Raw genomic sequence first — 16,336 nt, 5'->3', positions numbered from 1 at the left:
TAGGTCCTGGGACTCCTCTCCTTGGAACTTTTTGAACCTTAGCTTACTTTCTACCTGGAAACATGGGTTTCCCAGACAATTCTGCTCTGCTTTTCTGAGCTCCCTCTTTGGCACACCTTCATTTTCCTTCCTTGTGTTGCTTCATAATTTGGTAAATGTCAATAGGAGAAAACCACCAAGTCTCCAATTTTATCTATCTTTTTAGACCACTAAAATCTGATGTTTTTTCCATTCCTAGAAGAATTTTTCTGCCCGGGAAAAATCTGAATGGTTCGCTTTTCATCTGGTTCCCCAAATCAGCAACTAGGCTAGAGAAAAGACAACTGTAAAAAGTCAGCTCATTTTTCTATGGTTCTACTGTCCCCCAAATCTAGACCCTCTTGGATTTCCTTGATCTGTAGTCCTCTAATACTATCTCCAAACATATCATTCTTGTTATTATCCAGCTTTTCCTATTATTCTTGTAAAAAATATTGGTCTGCCATAAGTGACTCCAGCTTACCTAGAAACTGGGTTATTGTTCTATTACATAAAATTCTATGGGATCAAATCTTATTTGTCATGTCTTTTGAGTCTTGCTTGGATATATTTTTTTCCATGCATTATGTTACCTTTGGTTGCAAAGTAAGTTTTAGCAAGGTTGGCTTTTCCACTAGTTTTGTGTGGCTTAAGTTGTGAGTGGGTCCCTCCATAGGAATTTAAAAATTTTTCCCCTATACTCTAAAGCCACCAATTCATGGAGTGGCCAGTGATTCAAATATTATGACTTTTTGCTGGGGTCTCAAGCATTGAGACCATGGGAAATCCAATGCCACTACTTTTTAGTCCCTATTTGAACATAAAAAGCCAAGTCCCTAGATTAATAAGACTGATGCTGTCTCCCTGAATACCTCCAGTATTATTTCACACACACACGCACGCACACACACACACATACACACACTGCATTGGTTTTCAGAACTCTCTCGAGTTTTAACACCTAAGATTCTACCCTTATGTTTTATTAAGCTATTATGTGTATTGAGAAATGAACTTGTTATATTTCATCCAGCTTTTCCAAATGTTTATATTAGAAATTTTTTTATGTAATAGTCTACCAATTTGATTTTTCTACTGATTATAGAACAAAGATTGGGAAGGATAATTTGGTTTAAAAACGTCTTTATAATTTGGTGAACAAACCATTCTTGGCGCTTGAGAGCAAGAACATTTATTGCACTAATTAGAAATCATTTTTATTATTCTTATTCACTGAAACAGATTGTTAGGAAAATTTGGGGGTCTGGTTTGAGTTACTGCATATACTTGAAAGAAAAAAATGATGAAAGAAGCAAAGCGAGGCAAAACAAATATTTCACAGTTCAGATTTATCATCTGCCAAAATTGGTGAAGATACACAAAAGTTATACTATGAAAATAATTTGAAAATAATTTAAGCTTCAATACTTGGCAATATTAAAACTCTTCTAGGGCTACAGTTGTTCTGATGCTGCGTTCCACCAGCAATGAACAACACAGGGAAGGTTCTTTGCAATCATAGCAGCATTTGAGCATAGGATCTAATTCTGTGGAGCTATATATCTTTTGTCCTTTATCAAATGTAGAGCCAAGATTTTTTTTCTCTTATGGGATGAACCACTAAGTAACCTTGGAAGCAAAAGAGATGATTAGGACAGGAATAAGACTTTTTGATTATAACAAGGCATTTTAAAACCTTTATTGTTGCAGGATTCTAAGCCATGTCTAACAGACTATCCTGAAATTGATGTGCAAATTTCACACTGCTTGATGAAATTTTCACTAGATGGGCTTTTCCGTAACAGTCAGAATAGAAGTCATTTTGTGATCCAGTAGCTAGCATCATTAGTGGAGATGGTGGAGACTCCTGAGTTTTTAATGCATTCTGGGAAACCGCCACAACTTGGCAAGGTCTCTCTGTGGTTGCTTTATAGTGCAGAGCCTCACTCTGTGTAGTAAAAATAAAACCAAATTCATTTGGGCACAGTCTTTTTGTTGCTTTATTTAATTTTCACTTTGGCATATGGCCCTTAAAGCTTTAATAGGGCAGATGTGGCTTTGGAAGAGTTTACTAATCCAACTTGGTTAATGACTTTCATGGTAGAAGCCAGCTCAGCAGTTTTCTCTCACTCCATATTTAGTTCCTCTTCTCCTTGATTTTTCCTATGGTGGAAAACCTCTCCATGGGACCACCGATTATTGGTAGATGTTTTCCTGAATTTTAAAGTAACTGCCCTCAGGTTTTGGGGATGCACAGGCACAGACACAGTAAATGCTACTAGCACGGAGCAATTGATTCCTGGCAGGGAGAAGCAAGTTGCCACTCGTTTCATGGTCCTCAGCATGATGGCTCCAGATTGCTCTGTGGGATAGAGAGTTAATTACACAGGGTTAGCATTTGGGAAAATCCTACATGAATTAGAATATTTGATGATCGTTGGCATTCCTGATGTCAGTGCAGGGCTGTGGAGCCAGGAAATCTGTCCTTCATGTCCTGAGGAACTCAAGAGTGTTCTAGATTTCTCTGAGTCCATTTTCTGACAGTAATATATATTAATGCCTGCCTCACAGAATTTTGCTAGGATTCAGTGGCCGGGAGTGGTGTTTCCCATACTTGTAATTCACATACCATATGAGCAACATTTTAAAGTTATATCTGGCTTCTGTTTGTCTTATTATTTCCTTAACACATTTTAACAACCAACTACCCCCACACACACCTATTTTTAAAATTTATTGCTCCTTTGGCCTCATCCCAAGCAATATTTGCAAAAATTTGAAGCACTGGTTGTATATTTTTTAAATATACATCAAAATAAAAGTAAAATCATCTCTTGCACATTTTGGACAACACTGATATTGTGCTCACATAATAATATGATAGCTTTAATAATAAATAGGAAGTCTGGAAACTTCACCCATGGTGTGTCCAGGCACATATGTCTGCTGAATGATGAAAAGGTGGGGCCTTTGCCTTGCAGGCTTGGCTTGAACATGTCTCCAGTGAAGCCCTTTCTTTAGTCTGCACTAATGACCTTGTTGAAATTTTCCCAAGCTATCCTTCATGACAGTTGGCAAGCAAAAAGGGTACGTACTCTGCATAACCAAAGGACAACAGCATATATATGTAGACTTATGTTCAGTGAAACCAAACTCTGAAATCAGAATATATCCCCACACAGTGCCCAATTCCTGACATATGTATCTACACAATAAGTATTTGTTGGCCTCATGATGAATGGGTAAATGAATACTTGCAGCCAGTGAAAGAATAAATAGCTGGAAAAACTTTCTGCAAGTTGCTTTTTCATGAGGGGGATGAAATGCACAAAGCTCAGAAGAGTAGTAAACTAGAACTTAAGTTAGCTGGCACTTTTAGGAGATGACTTATTCTAGATAACTAAATTTTCTGAATAAGTGAAACTTACTCTTCAAAGCATATATTTGCTTTTTGAATAAGCCCTCTTTAAAAAGGTGGCCTGGGGCACTTGAGTGGCTCAGTCAGTTGAGTTACCAACTCTCGGTTTTGGATCAGGTTATGATCTCAGGTTCCTGAGATTGAGCCCGGTGTCAGGCTCCACGCTCAGCGGGGAGTCTGCTTGATTCTCTTCTTCTGTCACTCCTCCACTCTCTCCTTTTTCTCTCTCTCAAATAAATAAGTAAATCTTAAAAATATATATAAAGTCTAGAAAAAATAAGTAACAATTAAAAGGTGGCCTACTTCTCTGCCTTATTAAATTGAATATATACTGTATAATTTAACATTACTCAATATTTATTAGTGAAAACTGTATTTTAGAAATAATTAGAATTAGGCAGAGTTCTAGATATTTTAGGAGTCTTCTTTTCTATAATTTTTGCTTGGTTGAAAAATATCACATGTAAACAAAGGCTATTGATACGAAGTAGGGTCCTTAATAGGAGTCTATTCTTTTCTTTTCTTTTTTTAGGAGTCTATTCTTTATCTCCACAATGTTTATCTTATGTGCATATTTCTTACAGAAAAGAATTTGGAAAGATTATATACTATATGTAGTTAATCACATTTGTTCTAGTATTTGTGTATTCACTTGAATTCTTGACTCCTTCTCAGTTTTTATCTGCAGAAGAAGAAAAACCTGAAATTTTTATTAGAAATTCTTTTGGGAACTTTGTAGGCAGTAATTGAATTAGGGATGTGTACAATCATTGGAGTAGATTTTATTTTTATTTTTTATTTTTTTTTAAGTTTTATTTTTTTTTAAATTTTTATTTACTTGTGATAGCCACACAGAGAGAGAGAGAGAGAGAGAGATGCAGAGACATAGGCAGAGGGAGAAGCAGGCTCCATGCACCGGGACCCCGACGTGGGATTCGATCCCGGGTCTCCAGGATCGCGCCCTGGGCCAAAGGCAGGTGCTAAACCGCTGCGCCACCCAGGGATCCCTGGAGTAGATTTTATTGTTAATGTTTATTGAACACAAACTATTGCCAGCCACTTTCTAATATTTAAACTTTACATTGCAACTATCTGAAATGAGTGTCAGTATCATCACTTTATAAGATGGAAACTGAAGCACAGTGCAGTTTAGTGACTCTCCTAAAGATCTCACTGCTAGAAAAGTTGTCTGTTGACCTTTCTTGGTGAACTGTTTTTCTCCACAGTAGACATGGATCTTCCTTCAATTCCCTTTGTTACCAGCGATTTGAAGGTATTGCTTGGAGGTAATCGGGTCTAGGGATAACAGTGGGAAGTAATAGCATGCTAACCAGAAACAGCTTTAATGTCAATGTCAAATTTTACCATGACTAGAAAATCATCCTGCACCTTGGGAAATTTCTTGCCAGTAGGTCCTCAATAGAGCCCTACCACACTTCATGTATTCTAGTCATGGAGCCAGAGCACTTCTCCCCTGTGGAGCCTCTTCAATCCCAAGCCCCATCTACTCTCCCCTGGCAACCAAAGAAAAACAAAATTCCTTTCACCTTACTATGCAAGGCAGTCACCTTTCTTCTTGAAATTTCCTCTTCTTTCAGATCATTAATGGATTATTATTTTTCATATCCAAAGAAACTTTTCCAAATATTTTCCTAAATAAAGAACCATCTTTGCTGGTATATAGAAATAGCCCTGTGTAATATATTTTTTTTCAAATTGATATTTTTCTTCTCACTACATCTATCAATATCAAAAATTGAAAAAAACTTGATAATAGGAAACTGGCACAAGATATGCCCATGACCATATGATGAATTTTATGCTTAATGTCACAGGAATATGTTCTCTAAACCTTAAATAAAAAAAAATCAGACTATAGAATATTAATTACAGTTTGAACCTTTTTTTTTTTTTTTTTTTTTTTTTTTTTTTTTTTTTTTACAGAAGTACTCAGGAGCTGTATTATAAATACCAACTACTGTTGTAGACTCAGGAGCTGTATTATAAATACCAACTACTGTCTGTTGTAGACTCTAACACAGAGATCCCCTTTGGCTTTATTGTGATGTGTAAGATCCTTTGCTCTTACTCAAATTCTCTTAACCCTGTGTTTCCTTGATACCATCTTTACTAATAGCTAATAATTACCAAGAACTTTCTCTGGGCCAAATGCAGTTCTATGCACTTCACAGGAATTAACTCATTTAAACTCATTCAAAACAACCAGATGAGGTGTGAACTTCTATTCCTACTTTATAACTGAGGAAACTGAGGCACAGAGAAGTTTAGTACCTGGTTCAATTCATAAAGCAGCCAATGGTAAAGACAGATTTGAACACAGAAAGTCTGGTTCTGGGCCCTACATTCTTATCTACCAAGCTTGGGTGTTTTTCCTCTTTCCTTTCTTGTTCTCAAGTATCATTGCTTCCTTTGTCAGTTGGTTCTGCTTCAATCAACCTTTGCCATTTCTAATGTGTGCTCCTCTGTTAGGGTAGAATGGGAACGCTTAGCATGAACATAATCTAATTTATTCAATCGATAACCTTCATTTTAGGTACAATATTAAATCAATAGTTTTTTGGTCAAATGAATATTTATAATAGCTCCACTGTCTCTCCCATATGGAAAGGAAATAAGTCTTTCCTTGTCATTCAGAGACCTCTCCTTGTTTAATACAGGGAGGAGCTGTTTTTAATAGTTGAGTGGCTGGAAGTCTGACTGTCAGATAATTGCTGTGGTAATCATATACTTAATGCTCCCTTACTGTCCATGGAAGAACTCAGAGATAAGGGGGTTAATGGAGCATCTGGTGCCTCTACTGATAAACTTGGAGAAGCCCCAGGTCTGTAAATAATAGATTGTGGGTGGAATGTTTTTTATTTATGCCTGGAGAGTCTCTGAGGTGCAGGATGATGGGCGGGGGATTCCCATACAGCCGGGGGATGCTGATACACTTGACAATGGGCAGAGCACTCTTCCCTGATCTGTTTTAGTCCAGCCCTAGACACGAGTCCAGAAGCACCTCTGCCACCCAGTTGTTTGCTTCCTCAACAGGAGAAGGGAGCAGCCCAGCTGGCAAGAGAACAGTGCGCCTCAAAGGACGCTGTTATGAGGTTGTTTTTTAATCCTATTCCAATCTCTGCTTGGCTGGATAGGAGTTTCTTCTCTGTAAGGACACATCATAAATGTGTCACTACGCAAATTCTCTGCAAGAACTGATAAATCTTTATATCTGCCTTCAAATCCTTTAGTAATCAGTTCCTCTGAAGTTTCCTGTTGACTTATTTTTTTTTCTTTTTTTGTATGAAGATAGATCAAAGGCAGCTGTACAAGTGAAGGTGCTAAGAGGGGGGCCAAAGTCTGGCTGATTTCCAGTAGATAGATCGTATGTGTTGTTTCACTGTAGTTTCCAGAAACAAAATAAATGATAAGAACTAAACCGAAACTCCTTGAGCTTGCTTGTGCATGTACAGATTTTCCTTGCAGATTTGTATACTTTCTGTGACTGCAGTGAGAGAGAAGGCCTTGGAGGACAGTGTGAGATGACTGAAGAGCAATTGCCTTTGCACCGAATTGATTATGTAGCCTCCGTAGTTGTTTGGCAGTGGAATTCTCTCTCCTCCCCATTCCACCACTTCTTACCTTACCCAACATTATAAGGTATCCTCTAAATGAGTACTTGTGAAAAATTGCAATGTAAGGCCATCCCATAAACTCCCTTTAAAAATTACGGATTTATCTCAACATGTGAGAACTGCCTTGTGCTTTGGACAGATACCATCCACTGGGTGTTAGAATAGCTGCCCTGTGGCCCTTTGACTGGGTTGCCTTTCTTATCACAGTATGTCAACCTAGATTTGTCCTGTCACACAAATGTGCTGTCAGTAGCTTAGTTTTGACAGTTTTAGTTATGTGTCTCCTTGTAGCATATTGTCACCCATACACTGACACGAGATGTGATGTGCTAAATATATATCCTCCAGGAAAAAGACGGAAGTAGCTCCTGGGGCACAAACTATAAATTAGTTTTTAGTTAATTTGTTTTGTGTTGAATTAAGAACCATGTCTATGTGATATAAAAAAGTTTTAATATCTAGTTTATAAGAAATGAAGTGTTTTAAACAGAAAAATGAGTGATTTTATTACATTAAATGTCCATCCTGTATTTATGTACAAATTTGTCTTATTAGTGAAAATAGGGATGCTTACTTTATCAAAGGAGATGACTGTTCTATGTATTTATGTTATACTCTCGGATGGTATATGACTCCAGAAAGATTAAGAATCCCAATGTGATGCCACTATAGCTATACATTGGTCATCTGGCATATGAGGGGAGGAGATCAGTTACCTTGGAGACATTTGATCTCAAGATTTATAAGGGATACGAATGTATTTAAAAAGTGGGTTTCAGCTGACTCGCCCAGTTGGTAGAACATGAAGCTATTCAGGTCGTGATTGAACTGATGTTGGGATCCCAACAACAGCAAAAACAGCAACAGCAGGTTTCAGTCCTGAGGCCTATCGTGTATTTTCTTCACTTGTCTTCCCACCAATGCAGCTTGAGTTTCCTCATTTTATTCCTTCTCTTTAGATTATTTTTTATTTCAGAAGCCCTTGAAATGACAAAAGCTTAGCCTTATGAGTGAAGGATTCATGATCTGATATGTCTTCAGTCTAAATATCCTAACATAGCTTTCTGAACAGATTACACTTCTAACAAAGTCTAAAAAATTAAGATTTTCCTGATTGGCTTTTCACTCTTTCTCAAACAGAAGATGAATCTTTAGGCATTTGTACCTTTTTGCTCAGAATATCTCTTTGTTCTGGGATGTCTTGATTTCCTTAAGGGTTTTTTTTCCTCCATTCTCAACGTATCCTTCCTTTCTGGCCAGATTTAAATACCATTCCCTGTTTGTCCGGTCCATGACACAGCTGCTTATTCACTATCTTATCATGCAAATGTGCCTTGCTCCTAGAGCTCATTTCATTCTTTCTTATGTTCTTATTAGGTAACTTCATGTCTTTATCACTGACTAAATTCCTCAAGTTCAAGGAATTTTTCTTCTTCACTTCTGTTTCCTGTGTAGAGAGTAATTGTTCACTAATTCACTAATTATTCACATGGATAAAATTTCCTGAAAGAGGCCCAAGCACATGGCAGCACATGGTATCATTACTCTTGCAGGAAAAAGAATCCAGTAGCTTCTTTTCTGCATGATGCTTCATCTCATGGTGCCTCCAACATCTCTGGCCATTTCATCAGCAAAGAGGATGAATCTGAAAACAGTATTCTCCTCTCATAGTTAACTTCACTATTATGTTTTTATTATTTTACTCAAGAGTAATTTGAGGACATCAACCATAAAAAAGTATAGATAAAATAAAACTGAACATAACAACAAAAAACAAACAGTAATGAAACAATAAAAACCAAACTAAAAAACAACAAAGAAGCATGAAAAGCAAAGTGAAACAATAAGAGCCAAATAATAAAAATGGGTTGGGGAAAAGAAAGCTAAAAAGCTAGCTTCATTAAGGCAATCTCCTGTACATTCATTCTAAGGGAACACGGTGCACAGTGTTTCTGACGTAATTAAAACTTGTTTGTTGAGGCTTTTCTTTGAGGAACTAGGTAATTAGCATAATCAATCCGATGATTAGCATAATTAACTAGCATATTCCATAGCCTTAATAAAATTAGATGGACTTTTCAGGACCTGAGTAGGAAAGAAACATTGAAATCTCCAGTAAGTACCTCGAACAGAGATACTCTAAGCTGCTGATTAGAACTTCCCAGTCTTGGGTGCTACTACTTGGATCACCTGCTCCAGGACTGATGGTATTAAATTTGAGTGGAAAGGAGGCCCTGAGCAATGAGGCTGTGATCAGGTGCTCAGGGAGCCTTTGATAGCCACCTGTAGGTCTATAAACAAATCTCACTGGTGTTCCATGTACATGCTGCCACCAGTGAGAACAATAGGTCAATGAGTGAGAGGTTAGACTTGTAAACCACTGACAAATAAATGCATGGAACAAAAAGGTTCCTCAACTCTGTCTAGTTCTAGTCAGATTAAATATAAGGCAGGATGAAGGTGGGGGTTGTTTACAAGGAATTGGTGGACATTTGCTTCAACGTGGATGGAACTGGAGGGTATTACGCTGAGTGAAGTAAGTCAATTGGAGAAGGACAAACATTATATGTTTTCATTCATTTGGGGAATATAAATAAGAGTGGAATATAAGGGAATATAAAAAAGGAATATAAGGGAAGGGAGAAGAAATGTGTGGGAAATATCAGAAAGGGAGACAGAACATAAAGACTCCTAACTCTGGGAAACGAATTAGGGGAGGTGGAAGGGGAGGAGGGCAGGGGGTGGGGGTGAATGGGTGACAGGCACTGAGGGGGGCACTTGATGAGATGAGCACTGGGTGTTATTCTGTATGTTGGTAAATTGAACACTAATAAAAAATAAATTTATTAAAAAATTAAAAATAAATAAATAAATAAATAAATAAATAAATAAATAAATAAATAGGAATTGGTGGAATTTCACCCCCTGGAAGGCTCCAGAATGGAAACGTGAGAGACAGAGGTCCTGTTTCTGCATGCCTGTCTGCTTCACCTTCAAATCACATTTAGATCACTTTTCTTTGCTTCTTCATGTAAAAACTACAAATACAAACATGAAGCATGTTGCCTCAGTCCCTACAGTTAGAGATTCTTAAAAATTCAGGGTCATCAGGTAAGTGATGAGAGTCCCTGAGTCCTAATGTAAACTCACAGGAGGGAGGATCACATAAATCCAGCCTGGGTGAGTATCTACCTAACAGAAAAAATTAGGCAAAAGAGATGGAGTCCTAGAGGTTGACTACCAGGTAGGCTTTCAGAGAAAGGCTTTTAGTAGAGGCAGCATTTATAAAGATCTCATATAATGAATGTAAGACTGAACACATTTGCAGTAAGTGAAGACCAGATGGGAGCTTTTGTCCATTACAAGGAAGGACAACCAGAGCATTCAGGAATCAGCTTTCAGTTCCTCTTTGAAGGATATATTTTTGGGGAAATATTTTGTACCTTAATTAAAGCTGTGCCCTTGGGACGCCTGGGTGGCTCAGTGGTTTAGCACCTGCCTTCACCCTCTCCCTCTGCCCTTATCCCCTCTCAAAAAAAAAAAAAATACTGAGTCTCACTCACTCCTGTAGAAAGCAAGGGAGTAATGTTCAAACATACTTGTAAAATAGAAAAGCATGAATAATTGCTTCTATGATCATTTCTGCACACTTACCTTGACAGAAGCAGTATCTGAGGACAACAATTAATGATTTTCATAACAGTTGTCATGTCTTGCTGTGGACATTAGTCAGTATTTGGCCTTCAGCTATGACGTTATATGCTTAGCCACTGTAATCACTCTTTAAAAAAAAAAAAATCCATGTAGACTAAGACACAGTGACCGCAATTCTCTTTGAACCATCAAAAATGATGATAGCTGTGGTGACAGTAGCAATTGGCAGCAGCTACTTCCTTTTTCTGTCCACTCCTCAGGGCTGCCCAGCAGACTGTTCTTTTCCTTTGTTTCCTTTGGCTCCTCACCTTTTCCTCTCCCTGCGGGTACCTGTTCTGTTTTTTAATCCTCCTGTAGAGGACTGCATGTGTCCACAATCACAACCTCCATCCTCTCAGCCAGAACAGGGAGCTATGCTTTTTGGCTTTATACTTCTAAAATGAAATGTAGACCTTTATGGAAATGATTAAAATATAAATTGCATTTCTGAGTCAGACCAACCTACAGCAAGCACATTTTAAGAATTACTCTGCAATATATTTCTTTTCTTCTTTTATTTTTTAAGTCATGATTTTTTGCATTGTATTGTGACTTTATTATGCTTTAGTTCTGATGACAGTACTACTAAAATAATAATAGTGTCTGCTCCAGTAATTTAACAGAGTGAAACTTACCACCATCCATTTTGAAGCATTAATAAAAAGCTTGGTGCTAAGTGAGCTTCCATGCAATTGGAAGAAAAGGCGTAGACATCAGGTGTGAAAAGGTTACCTCAAAGCAAACTATGTATTATAACAATTTGAGAATCTAATAGTTATATATTTTCCTTTTTGTGTTCCTGTTGTTATAGAAAATATAATGAACCTTTATTATTCTGTTCCTTATTCAGTTTCCAATCTAATTTCAAGTAGCTATATGACAAGAACCTTTTCATATTTCTTTCTCATTACCTGAGTTGAGCACAAAACAGGTGTTCCATAAATGTTTGTTGATTGAGCTATATGAATAAATACTTATCCTTGTAAAAACTTTTCTTGAGTTTTTAATAATATTTAAGAAATATCAATGTAGGATAGAATGAAGGTTTTTTTCCTGTTTCCCTTTCCTTCCTTAATAATTCAGATGAGGTTGATAAAGGTGTCGGTGTCAATAGTAATGGGGAGCCATGGTGGTCCAGAGTGGGCTGGGTCAGGGGTCTCACAGGGTAAGAAGAGATTCTACATATAAGGGTAGCCCCTCATGGTTATTCAGAACCTGAAAAATCCATGTGGATGGCTAGCCTTTTGTAGGGTGTCAGAGTCCAAGCAAGCTGAGGGTGTGTGTGTGTGTGTGTGTGTGGTATGTGGAGTGGCCGGCATGGGAAGTGAGGACCCAGTTGGGGTGAAGAGAATATCCAGGCTCAGTTTGAGTCTCTAGAAAGGGAATGGGTGGTGGCAGAGATGGAACATTAGCTATACTAAAGAAGAAATAATTAAATAAACGCATATATTAAAGATAATGGGAGTCAGTTCCCCATGGTTGAAAAGGCATTACAAACATAGCAAGAGAGAAAACTAGAATGGACCCTGTAGATTGGATTTTCACTGTTGGTGTGAATTTATGACTCTCAGTATAGATTGAAGAAGATAGATAACTAAAAATAAATATAGTTATATATTTATAAACTCACTGAATATTGATATGTGTGTGTGTGTGTGTGTGTGTGTGTGTGTGTGTGTCTATGAATGTGTTGTGTATACATATTCCCTAGGTCTGTTTGCTGAGAGTACCCTGGAGCAACCATTCTCCACAGAAAGAATTCAGGGGTCTTTGAGAAATGCTGCTTTTAGGCCTGAGGCGGGAAGTTTGATAAGCCTGTCATCTTATAACACACAAAAAAATAAAAGCTTTCTCGGAGGGGTTCCCATTGGCTAAACAAAGTTCAATTTGAGTATCAAAACAATTAGTAGATTATAGCCCATATAAAATAGGAAATCATGAGTCCATAATAATACAATTAAATGAATGGACTAAAAGCTTGATAAGAAACAGGGTACTTAAATGGCTTCATAGTACCTTCTCATAAAACAGGAAGAAGTTTTACTTTAGAGAAACATGGTAGATCCCATGTTAATCAGGTGATCTAAGTGAATAGCATTATCAAATTGAAATTATGCCCCAATTCTTATATATGAGATGAATAAAGAAATAAATAATGAGAAAGAATTAATACACATAAAATTTGAAGTATATATGGAATAAAAATCTTATTGATCAATAATAGCGATAGATGGCAAAATTGATAAATATTTGCTAAGTTTGATCAAAGGGGAATAACATGAATACTAAAATAGTGATAGAATATAAGATATAGGGCTATTAACTGGAACTGTGAAGACGAACAAAATTGAACAAAATACTATTTACAGATTTGTGCCAATAAAATTGCTATTATTTTTCTAAGAGAATGTAAATTAACAGCAATGATTCAAAAATAGGTAGAAAATTTAAAATCAGCAATAAATAACTGTAGAAGAAATTGGAAACGTAGTCAGGAATTTCTCTCAAAGGAAAAACTGATGCCAGATGGTTTACTGTTTTATAAAAATTTTAAGGAATAACTAATTCTCATGTTTTAGAAATTCTTCCAGATGATTTAAAAAGGTGGAAAGCTGGGAACCCTGGGTGTCGCAGCTGTCTAGCGCCTGCCTTTGGCCCAGGGCGCGATCCTGGAGACCCGGGATCGAATCCCACATAGGGCTCCCAGTGCACGGAGCCTGCTTCTCCCTTTGCCTATGTCTCTGCCTCTCTCTCTCTCTCTGTGACTATCATAAATTTTAAAAAAAGGTGGAAAGCTATCTAATCAACCTTCCAAAGCTAGCTTTAGAGTGATATCAAAACAGTATGATTTTAATACAAAAAAGGGTAAACTTCTAGTATATTTTAATTATAAATAAAGATGCAAAAATTCAAATAAGTTATTAGCAAGGAAATTGCAGCAGAGTATTGAAGGTATGAGTAGGTAGGGGTTATAACTTAATTCAGATTTTTCATCAGGAAATTTAATGCAATTCTACATAGAAACAAATTAAGGGGAAAAAACCATATAATGATTTCAATCGATGCCCTGTAAAAACATTTAATAAAATCTAACACCAATTAATACTAAAAACTCTTTACTTGGAAAAGAAGGGAAGTTTCTTTTTTAAAAAGATTTTATTTATTTATTTGAGAGAGAGATGCAAGCAGTGGGGTAAGGGGCAGAGGGAGAGGGAGAAGCAGACTCCCCGTTGAGCAGAGAGCCCAACACTGGGCTGGATCCCAGGACCCTGAGATCATAACCCGTGCAAAAGGGAGGCACTTAACTGACTGAGCCACCCAGGCACCTCTGAAGAAGGGAAGCTTCTTAATGTGTTAACAGGTAACATGGGCTAACTATAGCAAACATCACAGAAAATGGTGTAATTTTGAAGCTTTCTTAGGAATAAGATGAAGATCTTACTACTGCAGCTTTTCAACACTGTACTCAAGAACTAAGCCCAAGCAATACGTTTGAATTAAAAAAAAAAAAAAGTAGGGCAGCCCCAGTGGCACAGTGGTTTAGTGCCACCTGCAACCTGAGGTGTGATCCTGGAGACCCAGGATCGAGTCCCACATCGGGCTCCCTGCGTGGAGCCTGCTTCTCCCTCTGCCTGTGTCTCTGCCTCTCTCTCTCTCTCTCTGTGTCTCTATGAATAAATAAATAAAATCTTTAAAAAAAAAAAGTAGAAATGAGAACTATTGGAAATGAGAACTATTGGAAAGGCAGAGGCAAAAATCATTATATGTAAATGATGCAATAATCTAAAATAGAAAATCAAGAATTTAATGAGCAAGTGTTTAAGACTATTAATGGTTTAAGAGACTTACACTATTGTTAGAACAAAAAGATCTAGGCTTATGGGAAGGTGAATGATGCCACTCTAGTTTGGTCCCTTTTGGCCAGATGACAAAATTAACTTTATGTTGAAAAGCATTGTTAAATATTTGTATTGTGTTAAGTCAAGTTGTTTTCATAAGAAATCACTTTGCTATTTTTAGAAATGAAACTTCTGTGGGTTTATGTCATTATTTGGGAAAAAGTTTCAAAATAGAAAATAGAATTGGACTAGGATCCAATACCTTTGTTGTTTCCCTAAAATATCCATTTTCAGTTATTCACGTCTCCTTTCATCTGCTTATAGAAAATCATCACAAAAGCAGATTCGAATACATACTAACTCATAATCTCTATTTGCCATGGAGTTCCATTTTCTCTTTATTTGAATGACCTTCTGAGATATAGAAATTATTATTATTGTCATCATTACTTTCATGCATCATTGAACCCTTTTTGAGTCATTGATCCAAATTTTCAAATAAGGGCATTAACTCAGCATGATATTTAAAATAGAAAATATTAAATTCGTGATTAGAAAAAATATACCACAAATAGTGGAATGATTCACCAGCAGAAACAAAAATGTATTCTGTTAACCGAAAAATAAGCAAGAAGAATTGATAAACACACTTATGGTGCCTATGACAAATTTTCATAAGATGATGATTTTACATGTAATAAGATTTCTGTGAAAATCAAATTGTTTCACATCACAAGTTTATGAAATGCTTGTTAACATAATTGTCCCTTTGCTTTTTCTTCTAAAGCTTTCATGTTTAGCTGAAGACTACTTGATTGACCCCTAAATGTCTGGAAACTTCACTTCAGGAAACTCTCCTCCACAAATTTGAGGAATAAAAGTTGAGGCAACATCTGGGTTAAAATTGTACAGAAGTGGAATAGTTAAGAGATGCTGCTCATCATGCATTTATTTCTATTGGTGGAGAAGCTCAAAGCCATTTCCTGGTATGGAGCCGAGAGCTGATACTTTCTTCTCCACATTTGAGAGCTTTTTACCAAGTGTTCAATAGCTTCCATGGTGATGATGGTGCTTTAGAAGTCATTGGCATTAGGAAAGCAGAACCTCATAGAACTTTCTTCCCCAATAAAATCATCTTTTAAAACTGCCTATGTCTTGTCTCCATTTTCAAAGGGGGCCTGTTAGTCTTCAGTTTAAAGGAAATTTTCCAAAAATATTTTCCAAAGTATTAAATCTACCCTTTTTTGTTATTTCAATAGCTAAGGAATAAATTTGAGTTTATTTAGCATAAACTTGGTGCTTTTAGACAAAGGAAACAAAAACCTTCAAACTGCTTAGGAAAATATTCAAACTTGATGGAGCCTCTAGACATTGATTTAAGCATGTGGCTTTGGTTTCTGCATATTGAAAGGATTGGATATGGCAAAGTCAAAAATGTATGCGCGTGCAAGTGAATGGAAACAGAGAGAGAGACCTCTGTGGACTATTCCCTTTGCTAACCTTATGTTTTCCTGGCTTTGAAGTGGAAATATCTGGTATTTCCAGCTTGGACTAAATCACAGATTTCTAATGAGTTTTCTTGATATTTGCTCTGACCTGATTCAGGTCAGCTTATTGCTTTTTCTTGCAGTTGAAAAGCAGAGGAGCAAGAGGTAGTAAGCCTTCCTTTGCTCATTAAGGTTTCAGCGAGTGATCTTAACTCAAGCATTTCTAATTAAAATGTAAAGATCATT

At 36.8% G+C, this 16,336-nt stretch overlaps 1 long non-coding RNA gene across 1 annotated transcript in view; it reads left to right on the top strand.

Moving 5' to 3' along the window:
• LOC144294303 (uncharacterized) overlaps positions 1–15,750 on the top strand; it is a 50,535-nt gene extending 34,785 nt beyond the window's left edge. Inside the window, exon 2 of the long non-coding RNA XR_013361724.1 lies at positions 15,391–15,750. This is a non-coding gene — a long non-coding RNA (uncharacterized LOC144294303). The remainder of the gene's footprint in view (positions 1–15,390) is intronic.
• Positions 15,751–16,336: the final 586 nt, after the last annotated feature.

Source organism: Canis aureus, chromosome 22 (genome assembly GCF_053574225.1).
Source record: "Canis aureus isolate CA01 chromosome 22, VMU_Caureus_v.1.0, whole genome shotgun sequence".
NCBI classification, from domain to species: Eukaryota; Metazoa; Chordata; class Mammalia; order Carnivora; family Canidae; genus Canis; species Canis aureus.
The sequence above is the reverse complement of the archived record's forward strand: the minus strand, read 5'-3'. Positions and strand labels throughout refer to the sequence as shown.